The sequence below is a fragment of the Globicephala melas genome, chromosome X (assembly GCF_963455315.2).
Source record: "Globicephala melas chromosome X, mGloMel1.2, whole genome shotgun sequence".
NCBI lineage: Eukaryota > Metazoa > Chordata > Mammalia > Artiodactyla > Delphinidae > Globicephala > Globicephala melas.
In genome coordinates, this window is record NC_083335.1 from 72,736,630 (window position 1) to 72,757,614 (window position 20,985).

Consider the following 20,985-nt stretch of genomic DNA (forward strand, 5'->3'; position numbering starts at 1 on the left):
GCCTCATGTCCATCCAACTTAATAGCTGTTTGGCCTTTCCATGACTTCAACTTCTCCATTTCAGCCTAAGCATAACACTGACCCCAGTAATGTCAACTTCTCTCATCCTGACTTATGTTGGGTCAGAGGCAGCAGTCATTTACTCACTAAATATTATTTAATGTCTCCTACCATGTGCCAGGTACTGAGCACTAGCTAATATATCAATGAATAAAACACAGTTTCTGTTTTTCTCACAGAGCTCACAGTCACAAAATGCAGTGTCCAGAACCAGGGAGGTGACCAACAATAAACATGTAAATTGACTCAAAATTAAATTATTCCAAATGGTAGGAAGCAATATACTGTGAAAAAAATCAGTACGGTTTTTACTATGTGAGAGAAAAGGGATAGGAGAGCTACTCTTGGGTTGGAAGGGGGGCCATCCCATGAAAAGGATATTTTAACACCTGAAGGATGAGAAGGATTCAGCCATGGGTTGAAAGGAATTTCAAAGGTCAGGAGGTAAAAAAGAGCCAGAGATGTACATAGTCCACCTGACTAGGGTTAATAGCCATCTGGAGGCAGTGTAGTATGCAGGAACAGCACTGGATGCAACTTGAGGAATCCCTTTGCTTTTAGAGCCATTCCTGCTAAAAGTTCTTTAAATGGCACAGAAAGGAGCTGGCATTTAGTAAGTGTCTACTATGTGCCAGGCATAAATTAATCCCTTTCCCGCATGGATTTTTAAATTTTGTTCAGCCTCAGTATTCTCATCTGTATAACAAGGAAGTGGGGATATTTGTTCCCTAAGAGCTCTTATAGCTTGGAGACATTAACTAGTCCATGACCCCATCTTCCTGTTAGAAAGTTGAAGCCTGCAGAGATGAAGCGCTTTTGCCTCAGGTTGTCTGATGGATAAGAACATCACTCTTCAGCTCTAGGCCTGATCAACTAAGGTAGGACTGAGATAGTCTCATCTGAACTAAAAACTAAATGGGCACACCGGACTCTTGGCACTGCTCAGGAAGAAGTGTACGGGGGGGACTCCATCTTGGATGCAGAGGGAGGAAGTCATCTGTGAGCCCATTGACAGTATGGTTTTGCCTTTGGATGTCAGCAAAGCTTTTCTTAGCAGCAGATATTTCCAGGAAGAGCAGAAACTGCAACACAGTGTTTTGGGTAGATAAGCTTTATCCTGGTCGGGGCAGAGGCCTTGGAAGAGGGTTAGATATAAAGTCCAAAATCTTTGTGCTTTCATGGGAGGAGATCTGATGAAAGCTTCAAATCCATTTTCATTTGTTTTCTATAGCCCTCTTTTCTTCTACTTCTCCTCTGCCTCCTTCTCCTCCTCCCCTCCCCCTTCCCCCTCCACCTCTTCGCCCTCTTCCTCTTCCCCCTCCCTCTCCTCCTTCTCCCTCTTCTCCTCCCCTCCCCCTCCCCCTCTTCTCTCTGCAACTCAAAGTGCTACAGCCAGTTATAACCTCAGGCTCAGGTTTACCTTAGCACTTAGTCCTAATATCTATCCCATCTCCCAGCTTGAGGGAGAGAATAGAAGAAGATAAAGGAGAGAAGGAGAGGAAAATGGGAGAAGAAAGAAGGAAGAGAAGATGAGAGAGGAAGAAGTAGAAATAAAAAGGAAAGTAGAGGAGAGGAGTGCAGGGGAAAGAAGGAGAGGATAACTTCTCTTTGAACAGTATTCTCACCAATACTGCCTCACCATGAAAGCAATTTCAGCGAGGCCTAAGGCTTTTCCTATGAAATAGTATTTCACCTTGATAATAATGCAACACTTTGGTTACCAAACTTCTCAAATCAATAACCTCAACAGAAATAAAATGCATCTGCAAATCCCCTGAATCTTCCAGAGTCCCTTGAGCTCACTCCAATTTCTATCAGGGGAGAGAGCAGAGCTCTTTGTACATAGGAGTAGGGGCAAAGTGAGACCCTCTTCCTCCTTTCCCTCTACCCAAAGCAAAGGTTCCTCTGAGATTTTGCTCAGTAAAATCAGCATGTACTAGATTAGCCATCTGGAGAAGTCCTTAAGGGGATAGAAGCTCTCACTAATCAAAGTAGGAAAGAACAGAGCCTCACAGAAATCAAAAATCTAATTAAGGTGGAATTTCAAGAGGTCTGATAGGATATTAAAGAAGTTCTAGAAGGCTCATCAACAAGATTAGCTCATCTGCAGAAATAACACAGAAGGGTGGGTGGGGATTCTGTATGAACACTGGAAAAAAACAGGACCTAGAGCTGAAAGTGCTCATTGTATCCATGGTAGTGTCTCAGGGACAGAGAAAATAAATAGGTTACCCTGACCCTCCTTTTCACTCCATTTTAGTTGAGGCAGTTTGGGGAAAGGAAGAATTCATTAAGTTCATCTAATGTCCTTTGTCCGGTCTGTGTTTTCATCAAGCAATTTTGTGATTAATTTGGCTTCCAGAATGAATTTTTCTGAGCAAGAGAGAAATTGTTGTTCAGCTAACAACTCCTCAGCTGTTTGGGAATTATATTTGTTCTGGAATTAAAAATACAAAAAACAAACAAAAAACCCTTTGTTATTACATCCATTTCCTGTGATTTTGCCTTGTATGAGTCAGTTCATTGACTACGGTCAGGTCAACTCCAGGTATCTTCTCAGAAATGGAGTTTGGAGGTCATGTAAAACTGAACCCTGTACCCCAAGATGAGAGATCTCTGAGAAGTGTATGGTCAGGCCACTCAAGATGGCTGTTCTCTTGCTTTCTGTACATCCCTGAGTCGACCAGTGCCTGCTTTACCTACACCCTACTAACATGACTGACTTTCCTACATACTTGCCCCAGGCCCCAGCTAGTGACTGTTCTTATCAAAGGGGCTGTGTGGGGCGTTCCCCTCTGCTAGTTTCCCTGGTAACTGGTGAGTTAACCTGACGTCAATTCCCACTATAACTGGCAACCTCCCCTTTACCCCTAGGAGCGAGGCCTGCTGCCACGTCCTGCCCACCTTCCACCCCACACGGTGTGGTGCTGCTCCAGCACCTTGCTTCAGACATGTAAGATCCCCCATCCATTAAACCACTGATGTCTCTGTCGCTGACTCTGCACACTTTATTCAGTCTTGAAGCTGGGCAAGCACAGGGGCTTGTAAGCCCGTGGATTGCAGCCCAAGAAGTAAGCCCAAATCCTTAGAAGGCACTTCTATCTCATTCTGTAATGTCAAGTAGCCAATTTATTTATTTTGCAGATGGGGACAGTGAAGTGCAAGAGGGTAAGAAACTTGCCCAAGTGTGTCAATGGCAAAGCCAGGATCTAGGCCTAGGTCATAACCTTGTTCTACCTAGGCTCTTGTCCTATACCATTCTATGTCTGCATTTTGTAAACTCTCTCTTAGCCTCTAAATAAGGATCAGGAGTTCTGTGAACTCTCAGAAAAGTAGTCATTAAATCAATTGAACCTAGTTACTTTTCTAGTAACTTCCCAAGGGACAGAAGTCTATTTATAACTTTGCTCCTTTTGACTTTAGATGACAGATTTCCTCCCTCTACTGCCCCCACCCCCCATGCCTGGGTTTTCCCTTTTCTCTCATTTAATTTCCTTCTCTTCCTTACTTAAGGTGACAGGAATATAACCCTGATTGAAACTGTGTTCATTCCTTTTCAAATTTTCTATCAGTATGTCCATGGGAAGAAAGTAGAAGTTTAGAAGAAAACCCAATTGCTGTGCCATCCTATTTTCACCTCCAGCCAGAATCTGATTCTAGGTCTTTCACTAAGAGCCTACTCTGGGCTAGGTATGGAGCCTAAGAAAAGAGATAACCCTGTCATCTGAAGAGATTTGGACTGGAGCAAGACTGGAGTTGGAGACTGAACATGTATGGAAAGGATCTTTCAATAAGCATTTTAATCAGATTTAGCAAGAGTTTACAGAAAGTCTGCTTCATGCTGGAACTTACTCTAAAGGCTCTGGGAATCCTAAAACAAGTTAAGTTAAGGTCCCTGCCTGATAGATCTCTCCTTCTAGCCATGTAAACAGATAACATAAATGCAATGTTTTCAGGCCATAATTGGGGTATATACATAGTACAAGAGACTTCGTCTAGGGGAGCCAAGAGTGGTCCCAGAGATGATAATTGAGCTGAGCCTGAAGAACAAACACAAGGTCACCTGTCAGGATAGATGTGACGGGGCCAGGAAACCTTCCAGGTCCACAGAGAGGCATATAGAAAGGTCAGAGGTATACTACTAGCGTATAAGGGGTGTCGTAGTTGGAGCATAGGATGTGTGGATAAGGGTGAAGACATAGGTTGTAGACAGGTTGTGAAGGGTCCTGACTAATTGGCTGAGGAATTTTCAACTTTTAGCTTCAGGCAATGGGGAACCACTGATCCTTTTTAAGCAGTGAAGTAACACCATTAGAACAGTGTTGCTGAAAGACCGTCCTGGCAATAAATACCAAACCTTAAGGAGAAAGAAATCATCAACTGAAAATAAGCATTTTATATATATATATAAATTATATATATTCATTTTCATCTTAATCATTAAGAATAAGATTATCCTCTCCCTTAATACAGGTGCTCTGGGGGCTGACCTAATTACCACTCATTCATTCAGCTATCATTTCTTAAATGCTAACTTACTTTGTGCCCCAAACTGAGGATACAGAAATTAACCAAGAGACCCTTGCCCTTGAGGGAACTCCAGGCTATAATGAGAGGAAGGCAGGGGCATAAAATATCATGATACAAGGAAGTGTTATAATCAGAGTATTAATAAAAATATATAATGGTGGTCAAAGATGACTGATCTCTCTATCTTGGATTCCCTTCATGGAGATATGGATTCCCTTCAGGATGATGAGAAAGTTTGAGGTATAGGGTCAGGGACATGAGGACTTAGACATTCAGGGAGATATGCTCAATATTCAATTGAATCTACTAATGTAGATGTGAGGGAGATAGAGGGTGAGCAAGCTGCAGACACATGCACATACACACAGAGAAAGATACAGAACTCAGGGAAACACTAAAGTAATAAGGAGTAGGAAAAGAAAGAGGAATTCATGAAGAAAACAAAGGAAAGTAGTCAGGAAGATAAGCAAATCAGAGGAATATAGGCAAGCAAATTCAACTATTCTCACCGAACACTACTCTGGATCAGGTGCTGTGTTAGGGACTAGGGAAACAAATGAAGAAAACAGTCCCTGCCATAAGCTATGATCTTCTGGCAGAAAGTTGATCTTTACATCTCATCTGAACCATGCTTGTGTGACACTGATGACAAAATTCATTCTGAAGAGAGAGGATAACTTCTAAACCACAGGACTTTGAGAAAGAAGGAATGGCTGACAGAGTCATCTGTTGCAGAGACATTGAGGGAGATGAGAGCTAGTAAAGAGGCTTTTGGCTTTGTTGAGAAGGCGTTCATGGTAATTTGGTGACACCAGATAGCAGGGTCAGTGCAGAAAGGGGGATAGAAAACAAATAGGAAGCTAAGTTATGGTGAATTAGGAGGATAAACAACGAGTCAACATTTAGAAACTATTTTTGCAAGAACTTTGAGTGAACTGAAGAATGATGGAGTGGGCATTGGAAAGAGATTTTTTTTAAGTTGGTTGTGATCAACATATGAAGGACCAAACAGGATGACATCTGAGAAGAGGCCATTGAGTTGGATGAAGTTTCTGTGAGCAGAGCCAGTGGAGTAATGGAAGCAGGTGAAGTGAGAGTGGCCTTAATCTGAGTTCTGAAATGCCTTTGTTTGGATTAGGAGTCAAAGAGGGAGGTTCAAAAGGAGCACAAGAGGCTGGAGGCTTACAACTCAGGGGCGAATGTTTGGAGGAGAAGTAGGATAAGGGGAGAGGAAGTTGACTTAAACCACAACAGGCATGGTTCAGATGAGATGAGAGGATCAACTTCCTGCCAGAGGAAAATAGCTCATGGCAAGAGAAGTGAGAGAAACTCTATATTTGCAATCTCCCCAAATTTACAAACAATTCGCCCCCTGCTTTGCAATAAAAATTGGTACTGTCCACCCTGGAGGTAGTGGAAGTTACTAAAATGACTCTTCCAAGTGGCATGTGGTATAGAAGAAAGTGGGAAAGTTGGTTTGAACTTCAAACACTCAGCTGCTAACTGAGTGGCTTGAAATGAATCATTTGAGCACTCTGAACTTCATTTTTATCATTTGTGGAAAGGGAAGAACAACTGCTACCTCCTAGAATAGTTGTGAAGGTTACATGAGAGGATGTGCATAAAGCATCCAGCACAGTGCCTGGGACATAGTAGCCATTAGCCAACTGTTGGCACCCTTCCCCTACTTGCTGTATCCCTAGTCCTATCAACACAGTGTGCTGGAGTCTCCAGATGCCAACCCCCTTTCTTCTCCCTGTTTACACTTAATAGATAATGAGAATATGGGAAAACCTGTGGATGCTGGGAATCCATGCCACAATGTCCAAGAGCTGACCATCTCCTGGAAAAGGTCAAGTTGTCCAGAGGGGCCCACAAAGTAACCCTCATCCTACCTCCTTTATCAAGCATTGAGACAAGACAAGCTGCTTTCCAGGATATCTGATAGCATCAGTGAGTCAGAGAAGTGGGCCTAATATGTAGTTAGGGACACTCTCAGGCTCCAAAACAGGTCTTTGTTTGTCAGAGACAGATGGTATTTGCTTCACACTACTAAAGGAGCAGCAGATCCCCCTATGAGTCTCAGGTTCAGGTTCAGGTTCAGCCTCAAAGGGTCCTGGAGTAAAAGCCACCCACGAAGTTCCAAACAGGTCCAGAGAAATCCCCAGCCACATGAAAAACGTCATCCCTCACATTCATATTATCATTTTATAGTTTAGAAAACTTTTCTCACACATGTTAGGTTAGGATTTATATGTATATGTTTGTGTTTAACATAATATAAATATAGTTTATAATAAAATTATAAATTGTATAATAAATATTATATATAATAATAAAGAATATATAAACATGATATAATTAATATTAATTATATATATAATTAATATTTTATATATATATATATATATATATATATATATATAAAAGAACCAAGGCCCAGAAAACTTTACTTAGTCTGGATCATCATTCAGATGTCAGTTTTAGGCCGTTTGGAAGAAAGACTTACCTAAACTCTTATATAAGATTAGATTTACTATTATTTTCTCTCATAACACCCTATATTTATCTTACATAACCTTGTATTTTTACTGTGAGGTTGTTTGGTGAGTGCTTTTTTCTCATTAGACCATGAGTTCTGGGAGGGTAGGGTTCTAGTCAGTTGCATTATCTTTGGTATCTCTATCACCCAGACCATTTGAAAAATTCTTAAATGGGAGAAGGGGATTCTTAAAGACCATATAGTCCACCACATTTATAAAGAAGAGCAAAGAAGGAAATTTCCCAAGTTCATACTACAAGCCATGGCATAGCTGGGCCTGGAACTCAGTCTTCTGCCACTGTGTCTAGGGCTTTCTTTAATGAATCTCCAATCTCGATTAATTCTGGGTCCTAGGTCATTAGGCACCAGGGTCAAGGGATGGTCAAAGCTTTCAATATTTACATGTCACCTCATTTTCAGGCCTGTACATCAGGAATAATTATTTTTCATTAACAAATATTTATTGAACACCTACTAAAAGCAAGGCATTAGGAATATAGTTGTGAATAAGATAAAATCACTGCCCTCATGGAGCTTGGTAGAAGACACAGACAATAAACAAAAATATAAAATGCTAGAAGCAAAGTCAAAAGACGAATGATAAACTAGTGAAAATATTTGCAATTCTTATTACATACAAAGGGGGGAATCTCTCTAATATATAAAGAAGTCCCAAACACAAGAAAAATAAATTAACAACTTTATAGAAAACTGGATATAACAAACATGGTTCTTGACCTCATGGAACTTGTAATCTAGCGGGAGAACCTCCTTTTCTCCAAGGCTAGGGAGTGGCTGGACTGCATGGTTTTAGGACACCAAAGGAGATGGTGAGTCCTTGAGTAGCCCCTCTCATGTCTTCTTAGGTACACAGCTAATAAAAGTCCAAATATCAACTCTGTCACTTACTAAATATGTAACTTTGAGGGGAATTGCCTTTTTTTTGAGCTTCAGTGTCTTTATTTTGTGAACTGGGAATAATTCTAATTCTACAGGTTTGTTGAGAGGACTGTGATATAATAGATGTGAGAGTATGTGGTACGTAATAAACACTCAACAAAACTTTTTTTCCTTCCATTTCCCCCCTCTCATTCTGCCTAGAACTGAGAATAGAGGAGCAGTGCCTCTTCTTCTGTGAATATTTAGTTTTTTTTTTTTTTTTTTTTTGCTTCTTACCATGTAATGTCTGGCCTTGAGAGTTCTCAGTTATACCACTTTCCTGAAATCCCATGAGGTACCTATTTATTAGCTCAGTTTTGAGATGGGTAAATGGATAGTCAGAAATATTAGTAATTTACCCAAGGCCCCACAGCTGGAAAGTGGCAAACTGAAATTCAAGTCCAGGTCTTTGAACTTCAAGCTCAATGTTCTTGTCACTATAGCACAAGGCCTTGGGTGACAATCTGCAATGCCTGCCACCAATCAAGCGCCCACTTTTAACATCTTTGATATTTTTATTTCCCACTTAATCAAACTGTAACACTCTTTATGAGTAAGAGACATTAGACCCTCTACAGCATAGCATCTGCTTTGGGATTAGAAAAGTTCAGGTTATACATTGGAGATTCTGAACTACCTATTGCCATACACATTGTGATGGTTGACACTCTTTAGATGAGACAGTGGAAGCTAACATATGCAAATAAGGGACAGGAGCATTAAGGAAAGCTGTCTGTGGTGACTAACCCTAGAGAGAAGTATGTAAAAATTGACTACCTCCTAAATCAGTGCTAAACTAAGTTCTGGCACCCTAGTTCTAGAAGATGTTTAGCTGTGATGTAAGCACAAAGGCTTGGCCTAAATTCTCTTTTTGTCCCCACAAATGCACCATTCTTGCCCTTTGTTTAGTCAGAGGAAACTCTAAGAAGATGAAAATGGTCTGTGTGTCAAGTCAGTGAAACCAGGGGCACCCATCCCAGTCTGAATTAGAGACTATATATTTTAAAGAAATGCTGTTTTGTTCCTTCCAAATATATGCAATGGACTATCACAAGTTTTTCCTCCTTCCTTCCTTCCCTGTCCACAATTGTTGCCTAGGGGTTTTTACCTTTAGGTGGGCCATTGTGGAAAATAGATGAGTGGTTGGCTAGTTATTTCTTCTGTTATTTCTGTCATAGATGGAAGTTTCTGAAGGACTCTGATTGGGAGTAAGGTATAAGAAGTGAGGAGCACAATCAGTTTACTTTTCTAAGTCTTTAAACTCTCTGGAACTCCTATCTTATCTTATCTACCTTTTTTTTTTTTTTGGATCACACCGCATGGCTTGCAGGATCTTTGTTCCCTGACCAGGGATGGAACCTGCGCCCTCAGCAGTGAAAGCGCGGAGTCCTAAGCACTGGACCACCAGGGAATTCCCATTAATTAGTTTATTTTTTTCTTTCCAAGAAGCTAAGCAAGGGTCAGCTCAGCTCAACCCCTCTAATAGTCATAAACTGGAAATTAATTGAGTTTTTTCTGAATAAGACTGCCCTTGTAGACTGAGATGATAACTGACTTGAATTTGCTACTTCTTAACCAGAGCCATATTATATATTTTTGTAGATTGCTTCAAAATTCCTACCTTTCATAAATTGTTGCATAGCATTTGGGCAAGTGACATGACCTCCTTGAACCTCAGCTCCTCTTATGTCATATGGGGATAATTTTAGTATCTCCCTTATAAGGTTGTTATGAGGATATTACTAAACTAATACATGCAAAGGGCTTGAGACAGTGCCTGGCACTTACTAAATTCTCTTGGTAGGTCCAAGGTCTTTGCCTGGTTTCTCCCAGAACACATTTTGTGAGTTGGATAGGCTTTGGGGTGACTATTGTTCTAGTGCATCTATAGATATTCAAAAATATACTTAAGCTTATATTTACCCTGTTACATCAGTTGTCCCTCCATTCACACAAGCTCACCATGTTCTTTCCTACCTCTGCACTTTTACTTGTGTTCTTCTTTTTGTCTGGAATGCTCTTCTCTGACTATTGATCTTACTATCTTTCAAGGCTCTTTTTAAATGCTGCCTCTTCTGTGAAGTCTCTAGTCCACCCAGTTGGAATTAACTTTTTGTTCCATGGCCTAAACTCCAGAATTCCTTGTCTTGAAGATGGAAGAGTATTGCACCACTTGTACATTCTCTTGTTTCTCATGTCACATTGGATAAGTTTCAAACCCTCAACATAGTATACAAGGGCTTCCTCAGTTTGGCCTCCTGTTACGTCTCCCACTTTGCTTTGAGCTATTCTTTCCTTTGCTTGCTCTATTCCAGACCACATCAGCCTCCTTATCTTCTTGGAATATGCCACATATTTTCCCATCTCAGAGCTTTTACACATGCTGTTTCTTCTGCTTGGAATGGGTTTTCAACAATTATTCACTTGGCTCACCTGGTCATTTGTTCTTATTCTTCAGTCGCACTTCAAAGGTCACTTCCTTTGAGAGGTTTTCTTGACCTATCCAAGCCTTGTGGATTAGGTTCCCTGTGTTCTCCTAGCTTTCTGTGATTCCTCCTTTCTTTTCATATTTACCTGTAATTATTTGTTCAATAGCTATTTTCCACCACACTGCAAGTGCCAAGAAGGCAGGCATCTTATGTGTCTTGCTCTCCTCTGTATCCCAAGTGCCTCGCACCATGCTTGATACTTAGAAAACTCTCAATATATATTTGTTGAGTGAATGAATCTAGTCCAGCCTCATTGTAGATATGGCCCATAGAGGGAGAGGGTTTTACTCAAGGTCACACAGATAATCAGTGGCAGAGAATAGACTGTAGTCTGGGTCTCCTGACTTCAGGTGCACTGCTCTTTTCCATACATTCACCTCCACTATAGTATTTGTTCTTTGTACATGCTTATGTATTAATTTGGATCCTGGACTAGGCTGTAAATTCCTTGAGGGCAGGGACTACATTTTATACTTTTGTTGTCCCACATGGTAACTACTAGCTATGTGTGGCGATTGAACACTGGAAACATAGGTAGTCCATATTGTGGTGTACTGTAAATTTAAAACACACACCACATTTTAAAGAGTGTAAAATACCTCATTAAAACATTTTTACATTGTTTACTGGTTAAGATAACATCTTGGATGCATTGGGTTAAATAAAATATACTATCAAATTACTTTCACCTATTTATATTTCAAATTTTTAATGTCGCTATTAGAAAATTTGTGGCTCACATTGTATTTCTGTTAGATGTATAATACTGCTCTGCTGTGTATTTATTTTTCCCCTTGGTGCCAACCATAGAGCTTTGCAGCCAGTAAGTGCTCAACACACCCTTGTTGAATAAAGTTGACCTATAGTTGGTAGGTTAATTGCTGCCACATTTCTTGTCATTGTCACTGGGTTTGTGGGGAACCTCACAGTGAAACATCTATCCCCAAGCCCATGAGTACATGAAGTTCTTCAGTCTTGGCCTGGAGGTGCCCTGTACATTGCATCAGTCTTTGTATTTCCTTTCAGAGGAAGCCCCAGTGCAATCATACACATAGCAATCACCAGGGATGAGGTGGAGTGTGTGGACACTGGCTTCTTGCACAGGAAGTGGCCTCAGCTTTGCAGTTGTCCCTGGGGTATTTTCTTGACAGGCTTCCTATAGGAAGTGGGAGTAGGTGAGCACGAAGTTGAACTCAATGTTGAGAGGGGCTTCTCAGTTCCTTCATGAAGGTGAGGTAAGCTAAGGAATGTGAGGATCTTGGGCTCTTTCATTTGCTTATGCACTGATGCATTCACTTATTCACCTCACAGTTCTGGGGCAACTATTTCATCCTTGGACCTGTGAAGAAAGGTAGGGATCAGACACAGCCCTATTTTTGGCAGTTCTTGGTCTTTTTGGAGAGACAGACACATAAATGCAGTGTGGAGAGGTTTTTGAGACTAGAGGCAGGCAAAGCCAGGAGCCATTAATTTTGTCAGGAAAGGGGTGGTCAGAGAAAGCTTTCTAGAGACAGTGAGCATCATTATTTTATTTCCCCATCTTTTAGAATCTAGCTAAAATCCTACTTTTCTATGAACCTTTCTAATCACCACCACTTCCTCACTCTCTGCCCTGGAAGAATCATGTCTTTCTTACCCACTCTTCTGATTTCACTTTGTACCTTCATCAAATCACTTGTCTCACACTGTAGAGATATATATTTCCTTGGGTGCATGCCTGAATCCCTCTCCCCTCTAGCCTGACAATCCCTCAGTATGATGTAGTGACTGATGCTCAGACAGGCTGTGCATGATTTTTCAAGGGTGTATAGTTAATGTTACAGAGGTTGGTCTATAACCCAGGGTCTATAACACAGGATCCAAGACACAGGGACTCAGACTCAAAATTCAGTGTTTATTTTCATTCCAGCACTGAGTGAATAAATGCATGTATCTACAGTGTGGGACTCCCGCACTGTCTGCCTGCTCCCCCTATCCAACTCTCTTCTCCCTCATCCCGCCTCGTAAGCATGGTCAAGCCAAAGAGCATCCAAAATGGAAGAACTCTATGTCTTTTGGTTGGACAACAGACCTAAAGGAAAAGTCCCGTTTGTGCTGTTGCTGCAAATTGGCCCTTCCAAGCATGCTTTGTGTTTGTGAGGAGCTCTGAGGAGCTCTGAGGAGCTCTGAGGAGGAGCTCTGAGAGGAGCTCTGAGGAGCCCCATGCCATTTTCTCTAATTCAGACCTTTTGCATAGTAGGTATGATTTGTAGATCCTCCTGGCTCCTAATGCTTTTTTAATTCGGGTATAGTTGTTTTACAGTGTTGTGTTAGTTTCTACTGTACAGCGAAGTGAAGTAGAGTTCCCTGTGCTATAAAGCAGGTTCTTATTAGTTATCTATTTTATACATATTAGTGTATATATGTCAATCCCACCCTAATGTTTTTTTTTTTCATGGATCTACTATGAAGCTCAAGTTGGCCATCATTAATTACTACTTTAATTGAAGGCATTGTTTCCAGAGGGCCCCTGTTAAAAAGCTAGGAGAGTACCTTAACTGATAAGAGGAAAAAAACATGAGTGGGTAGCTGAACTTAATCTCTAGGATATGAGTAGGGAGGAAGGGTCCCTCCCTAGAAAAGTGCCCACAGGACAACCCTGACTCCACCACAAGCTTTAGTCAGAAACCAAAATAAAAAGGAATTGAATCTTTCTAGAAGCCAGATCTGGGGAAACTGGTTTCAAGGACTAAGCCAATAAATTATTCTGGTAGAAGGAAGTTTTCTGCAGAGTAGTGTGAGTGTAAGTGAATTCCTATCCCAGGTAGTCCCCTAGAGCCTCTAGGCTCTGCATACACAGGAAAGACCATAGTGAGAGAGGGGCAGGTATGGAAGGGGTTATAAAGGAACCAGGGAATGTTTGAGTTGGAGAGGCCACCAAGATCATCTAGTTCAGCCTCTGTTGGTTAAATGGGAAACTAAGACTAAGGGAGGGAACAGAGCTGACAGATCTGGGAGTAGGACACCAAACTCCTGGCTTCCAGGATGTGGTCTTTTCTCTTGAACCCGAATTTATATGACTGTATGTAGCTTAGATAGATTATTCACGGAGGCTTGAGTACTGTCAAGGGTCCTATTTCTTCTATGTAGACTAAGGACTGAGACTTGGGCACTGCAATCATTGAAGGTGATCCTGTAAGTATACCCTGAAAGCATTGCAAGAACTGCCTCTCCCGTCTGCCATATCATCAGGATTTATGATGTAGAGCACTGCATAATGGGAATCCAAAGTCTTCCTGGCTGTGAATGGGGACTGCCCAAGGATTGCAAGCATAAGGCTCTAGGAAGTCATTCACTTTCTTCTCATAACTGTCATGTCCCTCATGAAGCCTAAAGGTCACAGTTGAACTTAAGTGTCTGGCACTATCTTTTCCTTCTCAAGGTCAACCACTTTCTTCATAACCAACATAGGAGAGTAGAAAAAGCCTAACATTTTAAGTCAGAAAGACCTGAGTACAAATTCTGCCTTCTCCATTATTTCCTAGTTTTGTGTCCTTAGACAAGCCACTTTACTTCCATGTGTCTCAGTTTCCTCACCTATAAATAGGAATAATGATAATACCATATTAGATGGTTGTTGATTAAATGAGATAACACATGTAAAACACATAATAAATACTTTCATAGATGTGAATTTTCTTTTTTCTGTCTGTGAGCTCCCTGGATGCCAGAATGTGACCTGTGGGCAGAGCTGTGCTAGCAGGCCCAGCTTCATAGGCATGTGACCTGTAAATTTTCACAGGTCCTCATACTTAGAAAGACCCCAAACTTAGCTTAATGTTCTGCTGTTGCCATCTGGAATTTTTAATTTCTTTTTTACAAAGGGCCCTTCCTTTTCATTTTTCACTGGGCCTTGCTAATTATGTTTGTGTGCCAGGGGAGATAAAATGGGTGTTTCAGGACTAGGAGGCATTCTGACAGGGTGAGAGAACACATGATTTGGAGTTGACAGAAATGGATTCAAATTCTAGATATACCACTAATTTTCTTTTTGATATCAGGCATTTCCTTTTATCCCTCAGGGGGTCAGTTTCTCAATTTTGACAATGGGGATTTTTATTTGATAATGTCTCAGCTTTGACATTCCAGGACTCCTTCAGTAAATCTGGGGAAACCTCCCTGTCCATAGGTCGAGCCTAGGGCAGCCAGGGCTTTCTGCTCAGACTCTCTGCAGCTTGGGGAGTTAGTATCTGTTGGAGTTCAGCTGGCAGTGGGTGAGGACATGGCAGTGAGGACTGTTGCTTCAGTAGGAGACCCTTTCACAACGGCACTCTTTTGTCATTTTGCACCCAGATTTCCGTTGGCTAACCTCAGCCTTATCTTCCTCATTTCTGTTTCCTCTTGAAGACACCAAGGGCCCTTCAAAACATAGGACCTTCCTGCTCACAGCATAAAGCCCAGTTCCCTCTGGTCTCTGCAGTTTGACTCATCACCAGGGAACCTATGCCTCCTACAAGATGAAGGCACCACTCCAGTAACAGGTATAGTATCAACTTGTCCTCTCTGCTTGGATTCCCAAACTGGGGCAGTGTCCATGGCTACCAAATATGGCTTGGATCTGCTCATCCCATTCTCCTTGGACCCTTCTCAGGAATTCTGGATCAAGGGTGGGGGAGAAGAAGTGTCCCATTGGTACCCTTCTCTCCTGGAGCCTATAATGATGAGAAAGGAGGATGACATTTCCTCTCCAAACAGGCTGTTTAGGGGACAGCAAAATGGAAGTGGAATGTTCTCTGGAACCAGGATCAGGATATTTAAATAATGGTCCTGGTTTTGCCATTTACTCATTGTGTATCTTTGAACAAGTCCTTTCTCCATTCTAGGACTCATATTTTTGACCACTTCTGAAAAGAAGAGGAGGGGAAGGATTAGATGGACAGTGTCTAGAGACTCTTTTAGTTTTTATATCCCTTATTTTGATAGTTTTTAGCCCTCTGTTGAGAAAGGACTTGAGAGTGATGCTGAGTAAATATCTCTGGGTAGGGTTGAGCAGGGGGTTGAACTATGCCTGAAAAAAAGTCCATACTGCTCCCAGTATGAGGGGGCCCAACTGGGTCAGTTGCAGAGCAGGTCTTACTGCTTGGTGTGTTAGCCCTCCCAGGGTAGACAGGGAGCAAATGATATTTTATGTAGTATAACAGACCAAGAGAAAACTTTCAGAGACCCTCAGTATCACTCCACGTAGATATCCATCTTTTCTTCCTATGGGTCTGGCCAACCTTCCTCAGCTGAACCTGCTTTCCTTATATACACTCTGTTGGAGAGGCATGGACTAAAACATCCAATGTGGAAATAAAACCAATATAGTTTCAGCTCAGCCACTGCCTCTTTCCATTAATACTGGGGCAAAATGGTCTATAAGGCTCTTAAACTTCATGTACTAAGAAAGAATCTTTAACCTCCTCATACCTGTCTTCCTTTTTGATGAAGTCAGAAAGGGCATTCAGGAGGCTGTGGACATCTTCGGTTTATCCAGGTCTTCACACAGAAGCTGGTAGCCAGTAAGGGTAATGATAGAAGAAAGGCATCAGTCCAGTTCTCTCTCTCCCACTACCCTGAACTCAAACTCTATTAATCAGCTTCCTTGATTGGCTTCCACTCACAGCTCCAGGGACTGAGCCAAGGTGCCTGTGAGCTCCTATATGAGAGGCTCTGGAAAGCTCACCAAACACTTTCCTGACAACTTTGCCAGGTAAGTCTTCTTGTCCCCATTTCCAGAGAAGACAACTGAAGCTCAAAGGGCAACTGAAGCCTAAAGGAAAACTTTCCCAAAGCCATGATTGGCTAATTAGTGCCCCAAGCAGCATTAGAATCCAAGTTTGTCTGATTCTTTCCACTATGCCATATCTGGTGACCAAGATTGTTGCTTTGGCTGAAAAAGCCACACTTCTGGGTGGCTTGGAATGGCTTGGGTAAGTAGAGAGGGAAATGAGGGGATGGAAAATATCATTTAGAGCTTTAGGTTTGAAGTCACTCTCAGATATCAAATTGGAGGAGCATGTCATCTGCTTACCAACATACATTTACCTGAAAGGGTTAAGTGTTTTTTTTTTCAATGCACTATGATTTTTTGCTGAAAGACAAGTCCCTCTGCCTTGTCTTAGCTGGGATAAGGCTTTCTGGCCTCATAGGGTAGTTTTATGTTCCTCGGAATGTTTGCCTCTTTTCATGCCAGTATATAATATAAGCCAGCTACTTTCTCCCAGATCAACTACCACATCTGGAAAAGGGAGGAATTTAACACGGACTATCTGGAATTTTTAACAACAGTATCTGGGTATTGCCAAGTGAATTCTCTCGGAAGTTCCAGGCCTGATCATGCTCCTGGCAGCTTCTTTATTTCTCTGATGGCTGTGGGTTGAATGATCCCAGTACCTCACTGCCAAGTCCACTGCCTATATTTTGCCTTCCGTTTTGATGTGTCTCCCTTTTCCCAGAGAGATATACAGAGCATGGAGGTAAAAGGACCAGTGAAGAAAACTGGAGGGCATAATAGGGTGACATAGGGCACAGCCCCAAACTGTGTACAACTTGTATGATCTTTAGCAACTCTCATCCTCAGTGTGAGCCTTCATTTCCTCATTTATAACATGAGTAGGTGAAACTAGATGAAGGTCCTTTTATAGCTGCTATTCTTGAGTCCTGATTTGTTAAGTGCATCATGTTAGGTAAGTCTGAGACCATAAGAAATTCCTGTTTCATTGTCCTGACCCTGTTAAGTCAGTGGTCAATGGCCCTTGCTTTCCTTGTGGTAGTTCAACCACCTTTTGTTTTTCCTTTGGAGCATTTGTTATGTATCAAATACTGACCTAAGAGCTTTACATACATTATTTCATGTCATTCTCACAATAACTTATTAGGTAAGTACTATACTTACGCCCATTTTGTGGATGTGGAAAACTAGAGCTCAAAGAGATGAAATGATTTATCTAAGATTTCTCAGCTACTCAGTGGAAGAGCCAGAATTCATGCCCATGCTTAAACTCAAAGCCTATGTCCATAGTCATAACACTGTGAGAACATAAACTGAGAGAGTTGGGAAGGTGGGACATGGACATTGACTCTGGGACCTGGTCCTTTCCTGAGGTCAGGGAGGCAGGACAATGACCAAATTGTACATTCTCTGCTGCATAGAGAATCTCATTGGAGCTCCGGATCCCTAGAAATGCCATAGCTATAGGACTCAGGCCTGAGGACTTCCCCAGCTGAGCACTGGGGTTTCACCTGCAGTATCAAGTGGGCTTTTCTTACATACCCTAAGGATGCCTCTTCTGGTTAGAAGCCTTATTGCCTATTTTGTTCACTTCCTTATTCCGGTGCTTCAGCTAGTCCCTATAGCCTCTGCAGTTTCCCTGGTGCTCAGGGTGTGACTCCTTTCTCTTTCTTTCCCTCCAGGGCCATATCTCCCAGGAAGATCTTGCCTCCCCACTGAAGCCCCTGGCCCAGCCTCCTGCAGTGCCACGCTCCGTGTATTTGACAAGCTGAGTTAGACACTCCATGTAGTAGAGTGTCAGTTTGTCAAATACCCCAAGTGCGGCATATGCCTAGCAGCTCCAGGCCAGGACAGTTGAAATACATCTGATAGACTGACAGCTGGATGCAAGAACACACACCAAATACCAACTAAGCTCTCAGAAGTTATTTTCGGTGACTTTGAGGGAATTAAAGCATTGTACCTGAGGGTGTTGGGGGGCGGGGAAATGAAGCAGCTCTGCTTATACACAGTGGGAGCCCTAGGTGGATACAATAGTCTTGAAAAGGCATATGGGCCCCAGGGATGGCAGTACTCCTTTATTCATTACTTTCTTCCTTCACATTCCCCTCCCAGAGTCCCCTAAAAAGGACATCTGAATTCTCACACAAGCATCATCACAGGGCTTAGACACCCAGTTTCTGGACACTTAACCTTGGCTTCTAAACACACTTTGACCTTACCTATCTCTCTCCTTTTCTTCATGCTTTTTCTCCTCCTGGACACACCTGCTTCATTTCTCTCTTCTTATCCAATTCTTTCCCATACTTCTTGGCCAAGCCAATGTCCAGTCTCTCCAAGGACTTTTGAAAGTCAACCTATACTCTTTCCTTCTTCATTCTCAAAGCACTCCTTGCCTGGATGCTTGTATGTATCCTTTTATCTCCTACTGCCAAATGGTACACCTTGAATTGTTAGTGGACTTTTGCAGGGGATATTTTTGAATTCCCCACTAGATTGTGAGCTCCTAGAGAACAATACTCTTTCCTTAATTGCTGTCTCCCCATTCCATCCCTACTCCAGCCCCAGAACAGTACTCAGGTAACAGAAAATACTTAATAACTGTTTATTGGTTGATAGACTTTCCACTAGTCTATTAGTTTTGGGCCTTTGGGCCAAATGCTACCCAGGAATTTTGTAAGAAAACAATTAAACTTTGGTCGCTGCAGTGCTATAGGGTGTGTGAGGCAATTGCCAACATGGAGGGTTTTTCTTCCTGAGAAATAGGGTCAAGAGTCAGAGAAGGAAGGCAAAAATGTAGACTCAGAGGGCAAGTAAGTTTTGGAATTACTTGGTAACAAAAAGTTATACAGATGCTTTATTGCAGGATTTTTCAGAGACTTTAATATTGTAATGTTCCATTGGAAATCTCCAAGAGAGGGCCATAGAATGAAGCAGTTCCCATGCTTATCTGATCATGGAAATGTTTTTCTGTGGGCCATTTCCTGGATCGAGTGTTCCATGGAACAAAATTTGAGAAATTGCCTTAGAGGAACTTCATATCTTTCCTCTCTTCTGGAGATCTTGTCTTTTTACTCTTCTACTTTTCTCCACCCAGCTACCTGCCTAAGACAGGTCCTGTTTCATTATACCATTTTTGTTTAGCCTATCCTGCATATTTGGGCTAGCCTTATACTTAGGACTTTCTCACTGGCTTGTCTTGCATGAAAAAGATTATCAGGTTTTAGGCAGAGATGATCTCTAGAAGTTTCCTGCTGCAATAAATATGTGCTCCTAGGTCTGTAATTTTATCTTGTTATCTTGTGGCATTTAATAAACTTGCAGTATCAGTGTCAACCTGCATCATAGAAAGAGTTTAGAAGTTTACTTTCATTTTTTCCTACTCTGGAACAATTTATGTAGCAACAACAAAAGGCTTATGGGTCCCAGGGATGGATGTACTCCTTGATTCATTACTTTCGTTCCTTCCTGTAAAGCGAAGGACTCTTTGTTCACTTTTATGTATGATTTTGACTTCTGTAATCAATTCATAGGGGAGCAGCTGCTGGTTAAACCTGAGCTGACCTTGGAATTGCATTGTAACCAAAAGTGGCACATGTCAGCTTCCATAAAGGGTGAAGAAGTTGATTTGACATGCATTACCTGAGGGAAAGGAAACAGTGTTGAACTGACCCAGAACAGTTCCTCTCTGAGGACACTGATTTAAAGGTGTATTGTGTGTGCACATATACAGACAGATAAACACACACACACGCACACACACACTCACACTCCTAGTGCTTATTCCTGTTTGAGGAGAGAGACTTCCCTGCTCTGACCTCTACCCCACAGTGTAAGAAGGGGCCAAGAGATAAAGACGATCTATGAAGAGTACAACTACTCCAAAGATTTTAGGATTCTAAGAGGTGGAAATCCTTGAGGGTGATGCATTCATACTTTGGAGAAAGGGGGATCTCTTTATCTCTGCACCCACAGTCCGCTTTTTTAGGTTTCCAATTGACCTGGGAAGAGTCACCCAGGTGGAGCTGGCAGGATGATTAAAAAGGGAATAGAAGGCAGTTGAGTACTGTTTTACCAAATGTTCATTGTGTTCCAGTGAGCTCACTGCTGAAATGAGGTAAGGGTAGCATAGGTGGGAAGAAGGAAAAAACAAAAAAGCAAAGGTGCTATCCATACTCCCAGGGCCCCAACCATCTCAACTAGTCTCACTTTAATCACTCTTGGTAGGTCCTTGAGAGAGGACCAATATGACCAAAGTTGCTGTTATGTTTAGATATTTATTGAGCATCAGAAGAATACCAGAGCACTAGACTCACAGTACAGGAGCAGAACTGAACCCTGGCCTCTTACATGACAATCTCAATTAAAAGCTATCTGGCACTAGAGAAAAGGAAGTGATCCTAAACCTAACTGGTTCCCTGAGCTGCCAGAGCTGAGCCTCCCTCTGGTCATTCAGTGGTAAGAGGCCAAAGTTGACTGGTGTCTGGATGCATGATGACCAAGTCCTAGTGCTATAGGCACTTCCCTCTGGTGTTTGGAGTGAAGCAATGGAAACTCCAGGCAGGGAAACTAGAAGGGCCTAAGGCATGATCCAGCAGCAGGCTTGCTTGAGGTGCATATGGTAACTTCTTAGGCAAAGCCATTCACTCTTAGCAACCCCAGTGTTGGCAAGG

General features: G+C 41.9%; 1 long non-coding RNA gene across 2 annotated transcripts; it reads left to right on the top strand.

Annotated features, from left to right (window-relative positions):
• Window positions 1-11,729: 11,729 nt before the first annotated feature.
• Window positions 11,730-19,665, top strand: LOC138842515 (uncharacterized). 2 transcript variants are annotated; one of them, XR_011377166.1, is made up of 4 exons: window positions 11,730-11,795; window positions 14,947-15,080; window positions 16,205-16,291; window positions 17,995-19,665. It is a non-coding gene; the product is annotated as an uncharacterized lncRNA (long non-coding RNA). The 2 variants fall into 2 exon arrangements; XR_011377167.1 differs by having other exon boundaries at window positions 11,743-11,790.
• Window positions 19,666-20,985: the final 1,320 nt, after the last annotated feature.